We start from the raw sequence: 22,329 nt of genomic DNA, 5'->3' as shown, positions 1-22,329 counted from the left end.
AATGAGACAAGTGTCCATCGGATACCCTACAAAATCTTTACAACATTGTTGATTACATTCCCCAAATTGACTTTCGTATCCCCATGGCAATCGTGTGGTTACCGACTGCTTTCTAATCCCCTCACCTTCCCCCTTATCCCCACCCCCCCCTTCCATGTAGCAACTCACAGTTTTTCCTCTATTTCTGAGACTATTTCTGATTAGTTCATTCATTTATTCTTTTCTTTAGATTCCACATATAAGTGACATCATGTGGCATTTGTCTTTCTCTGTCTGACTTATTTCACTTAGCATAATGTTCTCTAGGTCCATCCATATTGTTGCAAATGGTAAGATTTCATTCTTCTTTATGGCTGTGTAATACTCCATTTTATAAATGTACCACATCTCCTCTTTTTAGGAGTGTTTGGACATCTTGATTTATTTCTAGGGAATGAGCCTGGGTGGTTGCTGGGGGAGGGATACAAGCCGGGACAGTCCCCCTTCAGGCTCACTTTTATTAACCCTTTTTTTACCTCATCAATAACCATAAGGCACAGTCATCCATTCTCTTCTGATGGTCACTCAGGTTGTTTTCAGTTTTCTACTACTATAAACTCTAAACAACCTTATACAGAGAGGTACTTTGATTTCAATACAGTAGAGCCCAAAGCGAAATTCCTGAGTTCATGTATTTTTTTTTTAAATTGGGGTAAAATGCAAGTATCATAAAATTAACTCTTTTAGCCACTTTAAGTGTACAGTGCAGTGGCACTTAGTACATCATAACATTGTGCAATCATCACCATTGCCTAGGTCCACAACGTTTTGATTACTTCAGACAGACAACCCATACCCATTAACGATTCACTCTCATTCCACCTTCCCCAACCATGGTAACTATTAATCTGCTTTCTATCTCTATGTACTTCACTATTCTACATATTTCCTATAAATGGAGCCATACAATATGAGACCTTATGTTTCTGGCTTGTTTCACTTAGCATACTGTTTTCAAGATTCTTCCGTGTTGTGATATGTGTCCGTATTTTATTCCTTTCTATGGCTGAACGTTGTTGTATAGTTATACCACATTTTGTTTATCCATTCATGAGTTGATGGACATTTGGGTTGTTTCCACCTTTTAACTACTCTGAATAGTGCTGCTATAAACATTCTTGTACACTTTTTGTTTGAACATCTCTTTTCAGTTCTTTTAAGCAGATACCTAGGAGTGGAAATGCTGGGTCACAGTAATTTTATGTTTAACTTACAAAGTTACTGCCAATTTATTTTCTACAGTGGCTGCACCATTTTACATCCCCACCAGCAGTGTATGAAGGTTCCAAATTATCCACATTCTCACCAACACATGGTAATTTAAGTTTATTGTTATTATTATAATACCCATAGTAGTGGGTGTAAAGTGTGTTTTTTTAGTGCCTTTTTAAAACATTTATTGGGGTGACAATTGTTAGTAAAATTACATAGATTTCAGGTGTACAATTCTGTATTACATCATCTATGAATCCCAGTGTGTGTTCACCACCCAGAGTCAGTTCTTCCATCACCATATATTTGATCCCCCGTACCCTCATCTCTCACCCCCCACCTCCCTTACCCTCTGGTAACCACTAAACTATTGTCTGTGTCTATGAGTTTTTGTTTCTCATTTGTTTGTCTTGTTCTTTTGTTGTTTTTGGTTTATATACCACATATCAGTGAAATCATATGGTTCTCTGCTTTTTCTGTCTGACTTATTTCGCTTAGCATCATACTCTCAAGATCCATCCATGTTGTCACAAATGGTCCTATATCATCTTTTCTTACTGCCGAATAGTATTCCATTGTGTATATATACCACAACTTCTTTATCCATTCATCTATCGAAGGACATTTTGGTTGTTTCCATGTCTTGGCCACCGTAAACAAAGCTGCAATGAACATTGGAACACACGTGTCTTTATGCATAAATGTTTTCAGATTTTTTGGGTAGGTACCCAGGAGAGGGATTGCTGGATCATATGGTAATTCTATTCGTAATTTTTTGAGGAACCTCCACACTGCCTTCCATAACAGCTGCACCAGTCTGCATTCCCATCAACAGTGTATGAGGGTTCCTTTTTCTCCACAGCCTCTCCAACACTTGTTACTGTTTGTCTTGTTGATAGCCATTCTGACTGGCGTGAGGTGATATCTCATTGTGGTTTCTATTTGCATTTCTCTGATGATCAGTGATGTTGAGCATTTTTTCATATGTCTATTTGCCATTTGTATGTCCTCTTTGGAGAAATGTCTCTTCAGGTCCTCTGCCCATTTTTCAATTGGGTTGTTTGTTTTGTTGTTGTTGAGTTGCATGAGTTCCTTGTATATTTTGCATATTAGCCCCTTATCGGAGGCACTGTTTGCAAAAACTTTCTCCCATTCAGTTGGTTGCCTCTTTATTTTGTCAATGGTTTCTTTCGCTGTGCATATAGTCCCATTCGTTTATTTTAGCTTTTACTTCCATTGCCTTTGGAGTCAAATTCATAAAATGCTCTTTGAACCCAAGGTCCATAAATTTAGTACCTATGTTTTCTTCTATGCAGTTTATTGTGTCAGGTCTTATGCTTAAGTCTTTGATCCATTTTGAATTAATTTTGGCACATGGTGACAGATAGCAGTCCAGTTTCATTCTTTTGCACGTGGCTATCCAATTCTCCCAGCACCATTTATTGAAGAGGCTGTCTTTCCTCCATTGTATGTTTTCAGTTTCTTTGTCAAAAATTATCTGTCCATATTTTATGTGGTTTTATTTCTGGGTTCTCAGTTCTATTCCATTGGTCTATGTGTCTGTTTTTTCTGCCAATACCGTGCTGTTTTGATTATTGTAGCCCTGTAGTACAAGCTAAAGTCAGGGAGTGTGATACCTCCAGTATTGTTCTTTTTTCTTAAGATTGCTTTGGCTATTCGGGGTCTTTTTTGGTTCTAAACAAATCTGATGATTTTCTATTTCTTTAAAAAATGCCATTGGGATTTTGATGGGGATTGCATTACATCTGTATATTGCTTTGGGTAATATGGCCATTTTAACTATGTTGATTCTTTTGTACGTTGATTTTGTAGTGGGCAAGTTTACTGTATTCGTTGATTATTTCTAATAGTTTTTTGGTGGAGGCTTTAGGGTTTTCTATATATAGCATCAAGTCATCTGCAAAGAGTGACTATTTAACTTCTTCATTCCCAATTTGGATGCTTTTATTTCTTTCTCTTGCCTGATTGCTCTGGCAAGGACTTCCAACACTATGTTGAAAAGCAGAGGTAATAGGGGACAGCCCTGTCATGTTCCTGAATGTAGAGCAAAGGGCTTCAGTTTTTCACCATTAATTATGAGATTAGCTGAGGGTTTGTCATATATGGCCTTTATTATGTTAAGGTATTTTCCTTCTATACCTATTTTATTAAGTGTTTTAATCATAAATGGATGTTGTATCTTGTCAAATGCTTTTTCTGCATCAATTGATATAATCATATGATTTTTGTCCTTTATTTTGTTTATGTGATGTATCACATTGATGGATTCGCGGATGTTGAACCATCCTTGTGCCCCGGGGATGAACCCCACTTGGTCGTGATGAATAATATTTTTAATGCATAGTTGTATTCGATTTGCTAGAATTTTGTTTAGGATTTTTGCATCTGTATTCATTAGAGAAATTGGTCTGTCATTTTCTTTTTTTGTGTGGTCCTTACCAGGTTTTGGTATCAGGGTAATGTTGGCCTCATAAAATGAGTTAGGGAGTACTGTCTCTTCTTCAATTTTTTGGACGAGTTTGAGCAGGATTGGTATTAGATCCTCTTTGAAGGTTTGGTAGAATTCACTAGTGAAGCCATCTGGTCCAGGACTTTTGCTTTTGGGAAAGTTTTGGATGACTGATTCAATTTCATTACTGGTGATAGGTTTGTTTAGATTTTCCAGTTCTTCATGGTTCAGCCCAGGAAGGTTATATTTTTCTAAGAATTTGTGCATTTCTTCTAGGTTATTGAATTTGGTGGCATATAGTCCTTCATAGTATTCTTGGATTATCCTTTGTATTTCTGTGGTGTCCATGATAACTTCCCCTTTTTCATTTTTGATTTTGTTAATTAGTGTCTTCTCTCTTTTTATCTTAGTGAGTCTAGCCAAGGGTTTGTCAATTTTGTTAATGTTTTCAAAGAACCAGCTCTTTGTCACATTAATTTTTTCTATTGTCTTTTGTTCTCTATTTCATTTAGTTCTGCTCTGATTTTTGTTATTTCCTTTCTTCTGCTGACCTTGGGTTTCACTTGTTCTTCTTTTTCTAGTTCTTTAAGGTGTAACATGAGGTTATTTATTTGGGATTTTTCTTGTTTCTTGAGATAGGCCTGTAATGAGATAAATTTCCCTCTTAAAACTGCTTTCGCTGCATCCCAAAAATTTTGGTAGGATGTATTTTCATTGTCATTTGTTTCTATGTATCTTTTGATCTCTCCTCTAATTTCTTCTTTGACCCAGTCGTTCTTTAACAGTATGCTGTTTAATCTCCATGTATTTGTGTTTTTTCCTGCTTTCTTCTTGCAGTTGATATCAAATTTCAAAGCCTTGTGATCAGAGAATATGCTTGGTATGATTTCAATCTTCTTAAATTTGGCGAGGCTGATTTTATGTCCCAATATATGGTCTATCCTTGAGAATATTCCATGTACACTAGAAAAGAATGGATAGTCTGATGTTTTAGGATGATGTGCTCTGTATATGCCAGTTATGTCCACTTCATCTAATGTGTCATTTAGGGCTGCTATTTCGTTATTTGTTTTCTGTTTGGATGATCTATCCATAGCTGTCAATGATGTATTTAAGTCCCCTAGTATAATTGTGTTTTGGTCAATTTCTCCCTTTAATTCTGTTAGTAGTTGCTTGGTATATTTCAGTGCTCCCTGATTGGGGGCATAAATATTGATCACTGTTATGCCTTCTTGTTGTATAGTCTCCTTTACCATTATGAAATGTCCATCTTTGTCTCTTGTTATCTTTTTCACCCTGAAGTCTGTTTCATCTGGTATCATTATGGCTACACTTGATTTTCTCTGGGTACCATTTGCTTGGAGTGTCAATTTCCACCCTTTCACTTTGAGTCTATGCTTGTCGTTGTAGCTGAGACGTGTCTCTTGGAGACAGCATATGGTTGGGTTTAGTTTTTTGATCCAATCTGCTGCTCTGTGCCTTTTTATTGGTGAGTTCAGTCCATTTACATTTAGGGTGATTATTGATATGTGAGGATTTCCTGTCATTCTATCTTTAGTTTTCTGGTAAGGCTGTGTTGCCATTGTTTGCCTTTTTGTTGTTGTCTATTATTTCTGTGTGGGGGTATTCTATGATGTTTCCCTCTGTTTCTTCTTTTATTACAGTATATATTTCAGTTCTGGATTTTTTTTGAGTGGTTTCCCTTAAGTTTATCTAAAAGAAAGTTTGATATTCAGAGTATTCCATTTTCTTCAGCACGCTTACTTTCTCCATTCCCATGTTCCGGTTCAGGCCTTTACTCGCCCCCTTTTTATGTTTTATTTGCCACAAATTGTCCCTGTTGATGGTGGTCAAATAGCCTCCTTTAGTATTTCTTGTAGTGCAGGTCGTGTATTAGAAAATTCCCTCAGCTTCTGTATGTCTGGAAAGGTCCTTATTCCTCCTTCATATTTAAAGGGTATCTTTACTGGTATATTCTTCTTGGCTCATAATTTCTCTCTTTCAATAGTTTGAATATTTGGTTCCACTCCCTCCTGGCTTGTAGAGTTTCTGCTGAAAAATTTGATGATAATCTATTGGGCTTTCCTTTGTAGGTTACCATCTTCTTTTCCCTGGCTGCCTTGAGGATTCTTTCTTTGTCGTTGATTTTAGACAGCTTCAATACAATGTGCCTTGGAGAAGGCCTGTTGGGATTGAGGTAATTAGGTGTTCTATTTCTTCTTGGATTCGAGGATCCAGTTCTGTTCACAAGTTTGGGAAGTTCTCATCAACAATTTGTTTGAATATATTCTCTGTTCCCTTCTCTCTTTCTTCTCCTCCTGGTATGCCCATTATTCTTATATTGCTCTTTCTGATGGAGTCAGAAAGTTCTTGTAGAGTTCTTTCATTTCTTTTCAGTCTCAGGTCTCTTTCTTCTTCCATCCGTGTCATTTCCAGGTTTCTATCTTCGATGTCACTGATTTTTTCCTCCATCAGATCAACTCTACTACCGAAGCTGGCTATTTCAGTCTTAATTTCTTCTATTGAGTTCTTAATCTCCAGAAATTCTATTTGGTTCTTTTTTAAAATTTCAATCTCTTTCATAAAATGCTCATGTTGTTCTTTGATTGTGTTTCTGAGTTCATTAAACTGCCTATCTGTGTTTTCTTGCATCTCATTGAGTTTTTTCAGAACTGCAATCTTGAATTCTCTGTCATTTAAGTCACATATTTCCATATCTTTAAGTTCATTTTCTGGAGACTTTTCACTTCCTTTCTGAGCTGTCTGATTGCCTTGGTTATTCATGGCAATTACTGATTTATTATTTCTCTTCCTAGACATCTACAGGAGTGGCTTCTGCAACAGGTTGATAGAAAGAGGTCTTTCTTTTGTTTTCCAATACTTGTTGGTAGAATGTTTTGTTTTCTCTCCGACTGCAGACTTTTTTTCTCTCTCACACAGTAGTGCTATGTTTTCTCTGCACTATTCCAGCTTCTCACACAATAGGGGGATTCCCTGGGAGATGGGCTTCTCCTTTGTTAATAGTTCTCCTGGGTCACAGGGCGCAGTGTCCGTGTGGGTATGCGGAGGGCTTTTGAAGTTCCAAAGCTCTTCCTGCACCACATTCTGAGTCCGTGTGTTTCAGCAGTTCTGTTTACTCCTGCAGGGATCCGCCCAGATAGGTGGGGCCAGGGGCTGGGTGAGTTGTGAGAGGCGGCCCAGAGCAATGGTGGCGACCACCACCATAGCCGGTCCTGCTTCCACAGCTCCCTCCCCTTTGCCGGAACTAGTTGGGCTTCGAGTCTGTGTCTGCGGTCCAGAGTTCTCAGAACAGCAAATATTCTGTTCTTTTGATCTGACACTGCTACTGTTCCACTTCTATCACTGGCAAGGTGGGGGTGGGGCAAGCTCTGACGGCAGAGGGGTCATCTAGGCTTTGTGCCTATGTATTCCATCCTCTGCTTAGCAATGAGGGCTTAAACTGTTATTTTCATCCTTCTTCCCTCAGTCTTTGCTCCAGGGTCTCTGCTGTGAGTGTTGAGTTCAGCTCTGTTATGTGCTGGTCCCTAAGGTGGGACTGTGAACCATAAAGGGAATCCTAGCAGTCCAAATGCTTCCCTGTCCTGTGACTACTATAACTCTAGAAGGCAAGGAGCTTGGAGCTCTGTGCTCTGGTCTGCACCCTGGGGTCCACACGCAGCTCACATCTCTGCACTTCCCCCTACATTCATCTCCCACTCTCCCAATTTGCCCACCTTGAGATGCTTTCAATTGCGCTTCTCTTACACTTGCCTGTCTGCTGCACAGGAAGTCCTCTGTGGAATTATAGCTGTTCAATTTGTTGTAAGTTTCCAGGGAGATTTCAAGAGGCTCACCTCATGCCGCCATTTCTATGACATATTCAGAAATATACTCCCTAATTTAAAAGCAAACATAGTTCCTTAGTGAAAAATTTGCACAAAAATGTGTTGTCAAGAACTGTATGGACCATTTGATGATCTTGAACGAAGTAAATGGCTTTGGCTCATCAGAAAGTGAAAACAATGGCAGAATGTGCCTGTGGAACCATGTGATCCTGTTGCTTTATTTGAGAGGGATTTCTTTAGGAATCTTCTGTCTTTCTTCTGTGGATATTGCTCTGTTTCTGCTTCCCAGAACTATTGGAGAGTGTACAACACAAATTGTGTATGTGAGTGACTGTGTATGTAACTGTGTATTTCAGTGTGAGAGTGTGTGTGCATGCGCATGTGTAATGGCATTCACGTTTGTGGAAATGAATTACTGTGTGTCTTCTGGATGATCTACCATTGTGGCTCTACCCTGTGACTAGAAACCTGGGGATATTTGATAAGGAAAATAACTCAAGCTGTGGATTTGTGTGTAAGAAAAACCAAAATATCCTTTTCGGCTCTCAATTTGTTTCTAAGTATCAAAACAACAAATGTGCATTACTGAAAATTATGAAAAAAATAAATGTAGAGCCCTGTGGCCACCACCACATGCTTTTGTATTTCGTACAGAGCATGGGTTTTTCTGATAGTCATGGCAAAGTTAGAACCTATCGCTTAATCCTTCTCATTTTGGTGCTTTTATGTGAGGTCCTCTTGGAGAACCTTCTATGAATATTGTTCTGCATTTAGCACTTTTCATGACTGAGGTCAATATGGGTAAAGTACATTTCTCCACTTAATTTTCATATCAATTAACATTGGCAGTAGCAAATGAGCACAATGATATCTAATGTACATTATTTACCCCCACATTTTTCCTGTTTCCTGACCCTCTTTTTAATTCCTCTGAGATATTTTGACTCATTCCATGTCTTTGCTCCATAGGTCAACAATGGTACAGCTCATTTGTATGAAGATTAGGCAAGAACTCACTTTGGGTACAACTTCCTATAAAGCAGAACCCCCAGTGAGAGGCAAAGACTCCACCAGTCCCCCAGGGTGACAGCTCAGCATTTGTTGCTCTCTTCCGTGGGAGACCCTGTCTGCCTCCAGAGATCATGGGAAAGAAAGAATATTTCACAAACACTCCAAAAGTCTCCTAAGAGATCATGGCTGGAAACTTGGAGATGTTGTTGGTAATTAGCATCAGGGAAGAAAGTTGTCAAAAATGTCCTCAGCAGGCCGGGACGGTGGCTCAGGCGGTTAGAGCTCCATGCTCCTAACTCCAAAGGCTGCCAGTTCGATTCCCACATGGGCCAGTGGGCTCTCAACCACAAGGTTGCCAGTTCAATTCCTCGAGTCCCGCAAGGGATGGTGGGCAGCGCCTCCTGCAACTAAGATTGAACACGGCACCTTGAGCTGAGCTGCCGCTGAGCTCCCTGATGGCTCAGTTGGTTGGAGCACGGGCTCTCAACCACAAGGTTGCCAGTTTCAACTCCCCCAAGGGATGGTGGGCAGCGCCCCCTGCAACTAGCAATGGCGGCTGGACCTGGAGCTGAGCTGCGCTCCCCACAACTAAGACTGAAAGGACAACAACTTGAAGCTGAATGGCACCCTCCACAACTAAGATTGAAAGGACAACAACTTGACTTGGAAAAAAGTCCTGGAAGTACACACTGTTCCCCAATAAAGTCCTGTTCCCCTCCCCCAATAAAATCTTTTAAAAAAAAAAAAAAGGCCTCAGCTTCCAAGCCTCTTACTGCCAATGCTGTTGCAGGTGAGGTGATAATTGCAATTCTGAGGAGACCAGAGGACACAGATAACAGCCCTTATCTCAGGGTCTGGCTGCCTCTTTCCCACATGTACCAGCTGTGCTGAATTCACAATTAGACAGTATCCACGCAGCTGGAAGACGTCAGTGGGTTTTTTCATTATCAGTCTGAGAGAGAGCATCTGTGAGGGAAGGCGTTGTGTCAGGAGTCATGGTAAGTGAACATTCTGGACACAGGGAATCTCCTGAGTAAACCTAGTCCAGCACCAAAGTGGGTAGGGAGGGTGTGGTGCGGGAGACCCTGCTCGCTGCGCCATTTGTCGTGTGGGAGACCCTGCTTGCTGCGCCATTTGTCGTGTGCAGAGGCCTGCTCGCCGCGCCATTTTTCAGGCAGGGCGGCCTGCGGGGTCTCTGCTCCCGCTCCCCGCACAAGAACGCAGGATATGGTGAGGCCAAAAAGGAACACCCACGGAGCCATAGGTAGGGGAGTCATACCACGATAGTCTCACTGGAGGCTGGGCCCACTGGACATGCGACCTGCCATCCGCCTTTCCGCCAACCGACCGACGACTCTCTTCCACTCTGTTCCTCTCCTCTCTTCCGCTCTCTTCAGCTCTCCTCTTCCGCTCTCCTCAGCTCTGCTCGGCTCCTCGGCAATCCTCGGCTCCTCCGTAGCCGCAGCAGTTATACCAGTGGCCAATCGGCTAACCGGCCACAGCCGACGGCCAATCAGCCACAGCCGAGCCAGCACCTTTCCACGTGAGGCCGAGAGCCTGCAAACTATTCTCTGGAGCTTTGTCCCCACAGAGGGACTCCTGAGGCTGGAGCTGAGCTGGTGAAGAGAGATGGGTCCTGGACATGTCCCCACCATGATGGTTCCTGATGTGATGCAGTGTCATGGTCACCACAAGTCCCAGTAGTGTTAATGCAGTGACCTGAAGCCTGATTTTTAATATGCTTAAGGGCTGTCGTTACAGTCATGTCTGGTCAGCCAACTTTGCAGGCATCATAGACATAATTTTCAGTTTCTAGAGCTGCACCCGTAATATGTCCATGCTTTTCCATGTGTAGGAAGCATCTGAGTCAGGACAGATTGTGTGTCTCAGAGCATATGCTGGAGTGGAAATGTTTTCTGTGACTCTGGGTGTATTTCATGCCTAATGCCTTTAATCATTGTGACTATTGATCATAGACAGTTTGCTTATTTAAAGTTGATGAAGTAACGTTTAAGAAAAATACAAGTTGAAAAGTTTCAGGTAGCATTTTCTGGCTGAAATGTAGATTGTAATATTTTTGCTGTTCTTAAATATTGTAATACCCATGGAGCAATGTATGAGTATGTCATTTATAAAACACACAAGTGTTTTCCTTTAGCATTCCATTTTGCATATGTGCCCTGTAAATATCGTTTATACAACTCATGCCTTGCTGCTAATTTCATTGAACTCAGTTATTAAAATAGGTATATACTATATGTGAACCAAAATGAGTAATAATTTTGTTTCTACCATACAGTATACATCAGGCATCAGTGTTTTTGTCCCTTAATGTCTTTGAGCCATGCTATTGTACTTCTTCTCTTGGAACAAAGCAAATGAGTCTTTCTGTTGCCATCCTAATATTGTGCCATTCTGCATTCGTTAACCCAACTTGTCCCAGGGCAGGTCTCTGCAATTTATTTCTGCAGTCAGTCCATCTACGTTTTTAAAGCCCTCTAAATCTTTATTCAGAGTTCACATTTGCTTGTAGAATAAGTCTTCTGAAGTGTACGTTTGTCATTAGCAAAGGTTTAATAAAAAAAATCAGCCATCAAAACTGGAATCACAAGATATAAAAACAATATTAAATTGACTTCATGGACTGTGTAGATGTCTGACCACTGCGCTGTGCACTGTAAGCGGTAACTGGATAATATTGAATGTCAACTATAAATATACATATATTTATATATATATGTACATATATACATATAAATATACAGGGGATGTGGAGTCCAGCATAGGAAATAGAGTCAATGGAATTGTAACCGGTATATAGGATATCAGAGAAGTAGTAGATTGGGGGAGCGGGGTTATCACTTTGTGAGGGGTGAGAATGTCTAACTACTACATTGTTTTGTACACCTGAAACTAATAAGAAAAATGTGGGAATTACGATAAACCCTGTTATCCACAATTCCCTTCAAGAAAGATATGCCAATTGGAAAAAAAAAAACAATGCTAACTTGAGATCTATTTCATTTGAAGGGCACAGCTAAAGAGTCTTTTAGTCTATTATGAACTAAATGTTGTCTGTCTTATCTGACCAGCCAGATTCAAATCCCCACTCTGCCCCTAGCCACTGAGTGAATTTACACAAAACCTTTAAACTAGTGTGCCTATGTGGTCCTTATCATGCAGGGACTCAGGTCCCGCTCCCCGCAGAAGAATGCAAGATATGGTGAGGCCAAAAAGGAACACCAACAGAGCCATGGATAGGGGAGTCATACCACTATTTCTCGCTGGCAGCTGGGTTGGAGACACAGGAAGCAGCAACCACAATCTGCCGTCTGCTTCTTTGCCAACCAACCAACTAACCCTTAGCATAGCCATGGCAGTTATATTGGTGGCTAATGGCAAACTGGTAACAGCTGATGGCAGTCACAGCTGATGGCCATCTACTACCTGAGTCAGCACCTTTCCACGTGAGGTCAAGAGCCTGGAGACTGCTCTCTTGGCTCTGTCCCCACACTCCACCCCTCATGGGTCTCACCTCACAATCTACACAAGTGTCTTCCAAACGGGGCCCTGTGCCGTATTAGCCTGTAGGCACCTACGGGCATAAAGAAATAGTAGTCATAGGAACCAACAATGGCAAATCCCTTCCATCTGGGAGGATACATGCCAGCTTTTAGTTCTGGGCTAAGAGGGTCGCTGCCACTGGCACATTTCTGGTTTGTGGTACCAGACCTTTATGGCAGTGCTTGGGGTCCCTTGTGCAGTTTCAACATGTAGCAGAACAGGGGACCCCATAATAGGCCATAGTGAGAGCATATAAGTTCCCCACAAAATTGTCCCAGCATTGGGACCTTCATATACCACAGTCACTTGTGGTGGCCACTCCGCCACCACCCCTGGCGTCACTTGCAAATCATGGGTCAGACCAGTTCCCCATGGGGCTATCAGGCCCAATCACTGACAGTGGGGGCTTTTGACCCACCAGGGCCAAGTCCATTGCTGCTGTTCCCCTGCTTTCAAGCATGTGGGTGCTGGCAGCAAAATGTTCCCATTTCTGCTGTAGCCTGGCTTTAATAGTCTCACTTGTGGTAACCTGTAATTGAATGGGAGCGGCCGTTCGATGTAGCAGAGCTTCTACTGGTGCAGGCCCTCATTTCTGTGGTCTCTCATTCAGGATTCTCAAGACGTCCCACAGACGTGAGGCCCAGTTGCGCATCGTGGGAGGGTGTTTTGACACCCGGAGGCCTTGCTTCAAAAGGCTGTTGTAGTGTTCAATCATGCCAGCCGCTTATAGATTGTATGTGGTATGAAACAACCATTGTACGTCCATCCTGGCAGCACAGCACTGCACTTCTTGCCCCATAAAATGGGTATCCCTGTCACTTTCAATGACTTGGGGGCATCCATAGAGGGCGCACAGCCGTGTAAGAGCGACCGCTGCCGCTGATCCACAGCTGGACATGGCCAAGCAAACATCAACCCTGCAGCAGTGTCCACTGCTGTGAATGCCTACATCACATTGTGGGCTTTAGGCAGGGATCAATGTAATCCACTTGCCAGCGAGTGAGGGGCACCTTCCTTTGCATAATCTGCTGTGTCTCCCAGGGGAGCCTCTGCCGTTGGGGGCTGTCCTGGGCACAGACGGCACAGTCATAGCAGGCATCTGCTATCTCTTGCCATTTCAAAGGCAGACCCCAGCATCTGCTTACCTTCCACATGGTTCGGCTTCCAGCGTGCTGCAATTTCCTATGCAACCAATGGACCACATCAGTGGTAGGGCCCGTTCTGACCATCGGACCCATGCTAGGGCATCTGCTTCATCATTACCTGGGGACACTAAGGCAGAGTGACCTGTGACATGCATTAGGGTCACCTCCTTTCTCTACTGTAGGTCCCAGAGGTCCTGCCACATGGCTTGACCCCACAGTGGATGGTGTCCTACCAACCAGTTTTGGTGTTTCCACGTGAGGAGCCACAGGGTTAGGCCCCGGAGCACCCCCAGCTGTCAGTACAAATAACTAGGGGCCGGGCTCATGGCTGATTATCATCCACACAGCCCATAGCTCAGGCCACTGACTACTCTGGCCCGTCCTGGTATCAAACCAAATGGTGTCTGTTTTGGGCTGTACATCAATCACCGTCCAAACAGCTGCAGCTCCCCAGCTAGAACCATCAGTAAACCAGGCATCTTCAGGTACTGGGGACTGTCCTTCTCTGTAGGGCGAGGGCTCCAAGTCCTCCCCTCTAGGCAGAGAGCTTGGCTCAGCCTGGGCTACAAGCTCCACAGGCCCCAGGACCTGTTGTAGCTCTGTGCTCAAAGGGCTTGAAATAAGGGTGCTACGTTGCTCTGAGTAGGCACCCCAGCTGGCGAGGGTGGTTGTCTGTGCCACCCCCATTTTGGGTCCCTGGGTCCATGTACAGACCCACCCCTGGATGGGATAGGTTGTTCAAACCAACACCTGTGCTGTCCCTGTGATGGCTTCTATGGCCACTAGGGTTGCAAACACAGCAGCCAGCAGTTTCTCTATTAGAGAGTAGCGGACCTCCGCTTCTTTCCACAATGGGGACCAGAATCCCACTGGCAACCGGAGACTCTCTTCCTGTTACCAGAGGCCTCAACCATACCCTTCTTGGGTTACGTGAACATCAAGTGCAAATGGACGACCAGGGTCTACTACTGGTAGAGCCTGTGCCTGCTGCACTGCCTGTTTTGTGGCAACAAAGCCTTGCTCTATAGCCTCTGTCCAATTCCATGAGGCACCCCCCTTTTTTTTTATTATGTTATACAACGGCCTTGCCATTTGTGCTAAATGGGGTACAAACACCTGCCAATACCCCAGGAGACCCAAATACGTCTACAGTTGGGAGAACTTGGTCAGCTGCGGAAAGGCTTGTATCTTATCAATAATTGCTTCATGTTTGACCTTTGTCTTACTCAACCACACAACACCCAAACACACAACATCCAAAAACTTGACAGATAAGCCAGGGCCTTGGACCTTTGCCTCGTTCACCGCCCAGCCACATGACTTCAGGTGGTAGAGAAGAGAGGGAGCTGCTTGATCTAAATCTGAAAGTGAATCAGATGTTAGTAATATGTCATCAACATAGTGAAACGAGATCACAGAGGATGGGTGATCCCACTGTGCCAAATCCTGGGCTATGAGCCCATGGCAGATAGTGGGGCTGTGCACGTGTCCTTGCGGAAGCACTTGAAATGTCCACTGCCGCCCGTCCTAAGTAAAACAAACTGCTCTTGACACTCGGGTGCAATGTCAATGGAGAAAAAAGCATTGGCCAAGTCCACTACATAGTGATATGTTCCCAGGCGGACAGACAATCCATTAACTCATGTATTGAAGGCACTGCCGCGTGCAAAGGTGGCGTCACATTATTTAACTCCCTATGGTCCACAGTCATTCACCAGGTCCCATCTGGCTTCTTGACAGGCCATACTGGGGAGTTAAAGGGACTGTGCATTGGCCTCACAATATGTGCCTTTTCCAATTCCAATATTGTACGACCAACCTCCTCCTGCCCTCCTGGCAGGCAGTACTGTCGCACTGTAACCACGCGCCAGGGCTGTGGCAACACTTGAGGAGGGTGGTGAGCATGCCCGCGTGTCACAGCTTTCACCTCCCGGATCCGTAGACGGAACTCTCCACCCGACGTCTGTAAGCTGAGGCCATGTAGCACGTCCACCCCTAGAATATACTCCGGAACGGGGGAGACATACACCTTGTAGGTACAAGGGGGAAGCCTCCCTATACCCAGTGGTAAGGAAACGGCTTTTACAGTCACAGTCTTTCCCCCATAGCCATCAATGCAGACTGCTGGTCCGGGGAACAGTTCTGGGTTCCCATAAACGAGACTGCAGTCTGCGCCAGTGTCACCTAGGGCCAAAACCCTCTGCACATTAGAAGGGGACCAATGTATGGACAGTTCCACGTGGGGCCTCCGGTCCCTGCTCGTCCCCTCTGACCGGGTACCTTGCTCCCTCCTACCCCAATCAAGCTGAAAGGAGTCGGCCTCAAGTGGCCACATGAAGTCCTGGAGAGACACGAGTCACACTTTCCTGGACTTCCCCTTTGGGCTTCGCCAGAATTGCTGTTCCGGACTCAACTGTTTCCAAATTTCCAACAAGATTGCATTGGGTTGTCAGTCTATTTTTTCCTGATCAACCCCTGCTGCCATGAGATCACGCCACATCTGTGCGCGTGTTACTCTCTGAGGCCTGCGACCTCGCCCCCTTACTTTTGATTTTGGCTTCCAGGTCTCAACTACTCGGACCTCCTGTCTTAACTTCCCTTGCTGCCGGCTTTCAACATCCCCCAGGGTGGCCATAGCAATGGTAACTTCATGGATCTGCCGCCCCACATAAGGCGTAAGAATGGCAACCAAGGATCCAAAAGCAGTTGCAGGGGCAGTATCCAAAACCAGATCTCTCATGCTGCGTTGTAAAATGCTCGTCATCCGGCCCTCATATATTAGGGTTGAACATTAGGGATGATTTGAGTAAATTCCGTATATGACTGACATTTACTCACAGTATCTGGCAGCTCGCCAGCCTCTCCCCATACTGTGTGTACTGCAGCAGTGAGCCACTCCATTAGAGTATGTTTACTCTGGTCTTGGGCCAACCTATGGCAATTCTGTAACCTTTGTTGCAGGGACAGATGCACTGCCACGGAGGCTAGCTTTTCCATTTCGCCTGGGGAGCAGAGAATGCTGTCTCCCCCTCATCCCATAAACCCAGCTGCCAAGCTTGGAGTGGCTCTCCAAGACACTGTTGGCACCGCCTCCCCAGATCCTACATCTCAGTGGGAGTGTAAGGGGTGTAGGTTGTGAACTCAGTCACAGCTGGGTTGCCGGCAGCAACGCCCCCAGGGCCAATAGTTTGCTCATGCCTCACCTTTTGTTGCTCAATAGGCGAGGTGTGGGGTGGGGAGCTACATCGCTTCCACTCGCATCATCTGCCTCTGCCTCAGAGTCTCCACTTTGGGGCTCCTCCTCTAACAGACGCACCTGAACTTCCAGTGACTCTCTCCAGGGCTGCTGGTCCTGCACCTGGGCTATTTCATTAAGCACGTCTTCCGTGTTACGACGTAATGCTGGAGGAACATCCATCCCACACTGCTGGCTGTCCCATTCACCTCCTCCAGCAACCACTCAGCTAGAACCTGCAGGGCCCTCTCCACACAGGCTGGAGAGCCATCCATGTCCTCCCACCCCTCCTTGGGGATCTAACTCCTGAGAACACGGGCTACTGGGTACCACACACTGTGTGGGGGCCACCTGTCCTCCTGCCCAGAGTCAGACACCGTTCCTACCTGGCCGGAATCCTGTTCACTGCACCAGGCCTCCGATTGGGTGGAGGCCTTGGTGTAAGATGTCCACAACCCTCGGAGCCTACGGCAGCAGCAGACTACCAAAAGGAAGGCAACATCTTCTATGGCCAAAGGGTGGTGTGCCATCCAGAGGCCAAAGAGGACCACCAATTCTCCAAGGGGTCATGTTTCTCCCAGGCAGATTGCATTTCCTGCTCCTGGCGCTGCTCCACACAGGCTTCCCAAGACTGAGTTTTCATACGCACAAACTGCTCCACTATCCTTCGGAGAATTTTGGCCAGCACCATACCCTGCTCGCTGCGCCATATGTCATGCGGGGTCTCTGGTCCTGCTCCCCGCACAAGAACGCAGGATATGGTGAGGCCAAAAAGGAACACCAACGGAGCCATGGAGCCACTATAGTCTCGCTGGCAGCTGGGTTGGAGACACAGGAAGCAGTCTCCACACAATCCGTAATCTACCGTCCGTTTCTCTGCCAACCAACCAACCCCCTAGTGTAGCCACCACAGTTATATTAGTGGCTAATGGCTAACTGGTTACAGCTGATGGCCAAGTAGTCACAGCTGCTGGCCATCTACTACCCAAGCCAGCACGTTACCACGTGAGGTCGAGAGCCTGGAAACTACTCTCTGGGACTCTGTCCCCACAATATATGTATATATACCTATACGTATAAAGTCAGGTGATATATTGAAACGTTCTACATTGAGAAAATGTTAAATTGTACTAATTACAATAATGAGAAATCTTAATGTGTATGTTACGTGATGTGTATATTGCCATTCTAGTCATATAATTGTTAAAATTACATAAAATATATTTAGTTCTCATTTTTGGCCATATGCCTTGAAAAATATTCAACTAATATAATAAAAGATGTTTGCGTTTATATATATATATATATATATATATATACGTATATTAATTAATTAAAGTTTATTGAGGTGATAATTGTTAGTAAGTTACATAAATTTCAGGTGTACTCTGGGTGGTGAACACACAATGTGAGATGTTTGATTTTTAAAGAATAATGAGTCTTTTTAAATTTAACATAATATTTGTTATATTTTGGTATCAGCACAGATTGTTTTCTTATATTATCTATGTTAATTTTTATTTTATTAACTTTAAAATATAATTATATATTGTACTTCTACATTATCATTCCACATTGTAATTAACATGTTTTCTTTGAAAGTTGCATAATCATTACTGGTTCGTTTCACGTAGAAATTCCAACATATATTTAAAACTAATTATACAGCATCATTTCCTTTAATGCAGTTAAACACCACCTTAACACTATAAGGATATTCCAATACTAATCTGTTAACTGTATTTTATCATCTAGATTGGTAATATATTCTTTAAGAATTTGGAGATGCTCACTCAGGGCAAAGGTGCAGAGCTGAATGAAAGTTCACAGCGTGAACACGTTTCTGTACTCAGCACCCAGATCAACACATAGAATATCGTCAGACCCTCAGCACCCTCTGTGCTCCCTCCCGTGTCATTCCTCCTCAGCGTTAGCATGGCCTGTGACCTCTAACAGCACATGTTACTGTTGCTTGTTTTGCATATTATAAAAAGGAAATCATACAGCCTTAACTTCTTGTGTTTTGTGTTTATCAGTCCTTATGTTGTTTGTGAATTTATTGCTGGTTGTTTTTGTTGGTTATTCAGTTGTGTTGCTGTACTGGATTCTATTGTCTGACTATAAAAGTTATTTTTTCTTTATATTTTTATTAAAAGTAGAGCTAGCTTACTATACTAGTTTTAGGTGTACCCCATAGTTACTCCACATCTATTTACCTAAGGAAGTGATCACCATGATTACTCCAGCATCCATCTGACACCATACCATGCTGTTACAATATTATTGACTGTATTCCCTGTGCTGTACGTTACAGCCCCATGATTTATTTGTTTCATACCTGGAAATTTGGACCTCTTATTCCCCTTCATCTTTCCCAGCTTTTTTATTTTTTCCATTACGTTTGACATTCAATATCATTTCATGTTAATTTCAGGCTTACAGCATAGTACTTAGACACTTACATAATTTAAGAAGTGATCCTCTTGACTAATCTAGTAGCGACCTGGCACTATACATAGTTATTACCATATAATCGACTATATTCCCTATGATACACTTGGCATCTCCATGATTCTTTTGTGGATACCAATTTGTACTTCTTAATCCTTTATTTACCCTGAACCCCAAACTCTCTATGACTCCAATAAATCTGGTACCCATGTAAAACCACACATAGATATTACAGTATCATTCACTATATTTATTATGCTATACCCTACATCCCCATGACAACTTCACAACTACCAATTTGTGTATCTTAATTGCTCACCCATTCCCCCAACACCACTCCCTTCTGGCAACAATCAAAATGTACTGTGTATCTCTCAGTGTGTTTCTGGGTTTTTAAATTAATTTTGTTCTTTAGATTCCATATATCAGTAAAATCACCCTGCATATAATTGCATCTGTCTTTCTCTCTCTGACACTGTACTCAGCACAATAACCTCCAGGTCCATCCATGCCGCCACAGATGGCATGAACCCATTCTCTTCCATAGACGAGCAATATTGCACTGTATATATGTTCCACCTCCTCTTTATCCATTCATGCATTGATGGACACCCAGTCTGCCTCCACATCTTGGCCATTGTAAATAATTCTGCAATGAACATATAGATGCACATGTCCCCTCAAAGTAACACTTGGGATTCTTTGGATAAATACTCAGAAGTGCGATGACTGGGTTTTTCTTTGTCTCTTGTTACAGCCTTTGTTTTAAAGTCTATTTTGTCTGGTAGAAGTATTGCTACCCCAGCAGTTTTGTTTGTTTCCATTTTCATGAAATATCTTTTTGCATCCCTTACTTTCAGTCTGTGTGTGTCGTTTAATCTGAAGTGAGTCTCCTGTAGGCAGTACATGTGATGGTCTTGTTTTCTTGTCCATTCAGACACCCTATGTCTTTCGACTGGAGCTTTTAGATTACATTTGAAGTAATTGTTGATAGATATGTGTTATTGCCATTTTGTTATTCTATTTTTATTTATTTTTTTCCATTTTAAATAAGTCCCTCTAACATTCCTTGTACTACTGTTTTGATGATGAACTCCTTTAGCTTTAGGTTTTTCTCATCTGGGAAGCTCTTTAGCTGTCCTTTGATTCTGAATGATAACTTTGCTTAGTAGACTACTCTTGGTTGTAGGTCCTTGCTTTTCATCATTTGAATATTTCCTGCCAATCACTTCTGGCCTGCAATGTTTGAGATAACAGCTGACAATCGGATGGAAGCTTTCTAATAAAGAGCTAGTTGCCTTTGTCTTGCTTCTATTGGGATTATCTCTCTCTCTTTAACTTTTGCCATTTTCATCTTGATGTATCTTGGTATGGGCCTGTTTGGATTCAACTTGTTTGGGTTTCTCTGTGCTCTCTGGGCTCGTATGTCTCTTTCCTTTGCCAGGTTAGGGAAGTTTTCCATCATTATTTCTTCACATAGGTTCTCAATCACTTGCTTTCTGTCTTCTCCTTCGGGTACTCCTATGGTGCAAATGTTGTTGTGCTTGATGTTGTCCCAGATAGGTCTTAAAATATCTTCATTTTTTTATAGTCTTTTCTGCTATTTCAATTGGGTGTTTGCTGTTACATTGTCTTCAAAATCATTGATTTGATTCTCTGCGTCATCTAGTCTGCTAGTGATTCCTTCTATTGCATTCTTCATTTCAGTTATTGTAGTCTTAACTTCTGACTGGTCTTTTTTTTTTTTCAATCTTGCAAACAAGTATGTATTATTAGTTAAGCCATGATTCAGCATCCCAGGTTGGGATATACCCAGATCTCCTTTCACCTCCCAAGGAGAAGCATGAAGTACAGAGGAAAGGTGGGCTGGAGCATTTAGATCTTCCCAGGAAATGTGCCTTCTGTCTGACAGTCATTACAGGCTGACACCCAAGATGTGGGGCAGAGGGACTTGTACACATACCGGTACCATTTACACACAAAGACATCACCCCCTTTGGTGGTCATTGCCTCCTCTCAGCATTGGAAGTCCAGGTACTTCTGCCAAAAGTTCCCCATCTAGTTCTGGTTGTGGAAACAGCTGATAATAAGGGAAGTCTGGCAGTTGTTGATTTTGGTCTTGATATCTGTTGCCATGTTGCTGACTCCTAAACATGTCCACGAAGCAGCTCCCAGCTCAATGTGACTCTCAGATGACTGGTTCTTTTCTATGGTTTCTGTGTGCTTTTTTTTTTTTTTTTTTTTTTTTTTGCTTGCTATCACTTTGTTGAAGGTCTCATTAAGTTCTTTGAGCACCCTATAACCATTGTTTTGAACTCTATCTGGTAGGTTGCTTGCCTCTATTTTGTTTACTTCTTTTGTGCTATATCTGTAGATTTCTCCTGTTCAGTCATTTGGGATGTTTTTCTTTGTTTTCTCTTTTTTGCTGCCTCTCTGTGTTTGTTTCTATGTATTAAGTAGATCTGCTATATCTCTCCACCAGGTGGCCTTATGTAGTAGGTGCCCTGTGGGGCCCAGTGGTATAGTCTCCCTAGTCACCTGTGCTGTGTGCTCCAGGAGTGTCCCTTGTGTGAGTTGTATGTGCACCCGTTATAGTTGAGCCTTGATTGCTATTGGCACATCAGTGGGTGAGATTGACCCTCAGGCTGACTGGCTGTGGGGCTTTGCCACATCCACAGCTTACAGACTGCTGTGTGAGGGGCTTACTCCGTTGAGTGGGATGTGTCCCATTGGTCTGTGGATCCTGCTCACACTGCCCTTTGGATGTGCTGCTTGTGGAGCTAATTGCATGGTTCTCTGCTTTGGTCTGAAGTCACCCTTCAAGTTTCTTGGTTCTGGGACCAAGGGTCTACCATGCAGGCCCAAGTCATCCATTGCCTATGACTGGCTGGGAACTACCTGGTAGGAGCTGCAAAATGATTCATGGTTGGTTGCTTCCTATCTTAAACCTGGAGGTGCATGGGAGAGGTGACGCTGAGAATCAAGAATGGCTGCCACCAGAACTGGGACTGGGTAGCTTTGCAAGAAGCCAGGACACCCCAGGCCTGCTGCCTGCCAGCTCCTGATCAAGCTTTGTGTGGTATGTGAGTTGGGTGAGACAGGGTCTCAGGGAGTCAACATAGTGGGACAAATTGTGTTCACCCAGCTAATGCAGATTCTGGTTTGGTGCTAGTGCTGAGCATGGAGCTACTTAGCAAAAGTCTCAGAGCACACCAAAGCCAGTTGGGGTCCATAGACCCTGGATAGTTGTCCAAAAAAGAGTGAAATGTGGGCTGGGCTGGCTGCCTGCCAAGAAATTGTTTCTGGTGAGCAATTTGGGTGAGTTTTATGGGGCGGGTCCCAGGTAGTCACCAGGGT

The 22,329-nt window shown here is 43.4% G+C and overlaps 1 pseudogene; it reads right to left on the bottom strand.

Moving 5' to 3' along the window:
- Nucleotides 1-20,847: 20,847 nt before the first annotated feature.
- On the bottom strand, nt 20,848-21,108 carry LOC148757511 (cytochrome c oxidase subunit 6B1 pseudogene; annotated as a pseudogene).
- Between the last annotated feature and the right edge of the window lie 1,221 nt (nt 21,109-22,329).

This window comes from Rhinolophus sinicus, chromosome 8 (genome assembly GCF_057876585.1).
Source record: "Rhinolophus sinicus isolate RSI-liver-muscle chromosome 8, RSI-T2T, whole genome shotgun sequence".
In the NCBI taxonomy this organism is placed as follows: Eukaryota; Metazoa; Chordata; class Mammalia; order Chiroptera; family Rhinolophidae; genus Rhinolophus; species Rhinolophus sinicus.
The sequence above is the reverse complement of the archived record's forward strand: the minus strand, read 5'-3'. Positions and strand labels throughout refer to the sequence as shown.